The sequence below is a fragment of the Capricornis sumatraensis genome, chromosome 5 (genome assembly GCF_032405125.1).
Source record: "Capricornis sumatraensis isolate serow.1 chromosome 5, serow.2, whole genome shotgun sequence".
NCBI lineage: Eukaryota > Metazoa > Chordata > Mammalia > Artiodactyla > Bovidae > Capricornis > Capricornis sumatraensis.
The window spans coordinates 53,828,150-53,829,795 of record NC_091073.1 but is presented as its reverse complement, the minus strand read 5'-3'; positions in this window follow the sequence as shown (position 1 = coordinate 53,829,795).

Genomic DNA, 1,646 nt, shown 5'->3' with positions numbered 1-1,646 from the left:
AGGTCTCCCCGCCCTGCGCATGCACGAGCGCGGCCTACGTCATCGGTCGGACGCCGCACGATTGGCCCGCGTGGTGCGCGCCTGTCAGGCCAGGCGTCGTACACTGTCGTAAAGAGCGTAGTGCTTTGTGGCACCGGGGAATGCGGGACGTTTTACAGGTATGGAAGTGTGCGGATTTGCGGTCTGATCTAGTACTTGAAAGGCAGGACAAATAAACAAAACTGTTGTTTCCTTAAAGCACGCTACGGAAAGTATCACTTCATGGGAAATAGATATGGAGTGTCAGACTTTATTTTGGGGGGCTCCAAAATCACTACAGATGGTGATTGCAGCCATGAAATTAAAAGACGCTTACTCCTTGGAAGGAAAGTTATGACCAACCTAGATAGTATATTAAAAAGCAGAGACAGCACTTTGCCAACAAAGGTCCGTCTAGTCAAGGCTATGGTTTTTCCAGTGGTCATGTATGGATGTGAGAGCTGGACTGTGAAGAAGGCTGAGCGCCGAAGAATTGATGCTTTTGAATTGCAGTGTTGGAGAAGACTCTTGAGAGTCCCTTGGACTGCAAGGAGGTCCAAGCAGTCCATTCTGAAGGAGATCAGTCCTGGGTGTTCATTAGAAGGACTGATGCTGAAGCTGAAACTCCAATACTTTGGCCACCTCATGCGAAGAGTTGACTCATTGGAAAAGACCCTGATGCTGGGAGGGATTGGGGGCAGGAGAAGAAGGGGACGACAGAGGATGAGATGGCTGGATGGCATCACCGACTCGATGGACATGAGTTTGGGTGAAGTCCAGGAGTTGGTAATGGACAGGGAGGCCTGGCTTGCTGCGATTCATGGGGTCGCAGAGAGTTAAACACGACTGAGCTACTGAACTGAACCAGTTCTTGACTGTGCTAGGCTGAGGAATCTCAGCACTTTCTGGGCATTATCTCACTTTATCCTTAAACTATATGAACGATTCCAAGTATTTACACTTCTTGGATGAGATCCTAAGATGTCAAATACCACCTCCACAGTCTTACCAATGACAGATAACTGGAGCCCTGAGGTTAAATCCTTTAAGCTTATTTACTGCTTTATAATCTCTCCATCAGCTCAAAAACCATATTAGTGATGGAGTCACAGACTTTGGTATCACCAGCATCCTGCTCTAAGTAACTAAGCTAACTGGCAATATGTAGAAAACAGATTATCTTCTGTCTCCTCAGCTAGTTAGCACACCTCCCTGTTAGAGTAAATTAGAATGTGTGGGGTGGTGGGTGAAATTATAGGTTTTTATAAGAGATACTGAAAAACAATGTCTTCAAAATTGATCACAGAGACTTCCCCCACAGTCTGTGTGCTTGTGCTTATCACTCAGTCATGTCTGACTTTGCAACCTGGTGGACTATAGCCCTCCAGGCTTCTCTGTCCATGGGGATTCTCCAGGCAAGAATACTAGTGTGGGTTGCTATGCCCTCCTCCAGGGGATCTTCCCAACCCAGGGATCGAACTCAGGTCTCCTGCACTGCAGCCTGTTGGTTTACCGTCTGAGCCATCAGGGAGGCCCTCCCCAGCACCCTAGTGGTTAATAATCTGCCTTCTGAAGCCAGGGATGTAGGTCTGATCCCTGATGGGGGACTAGACTAGCACATGCCAGAG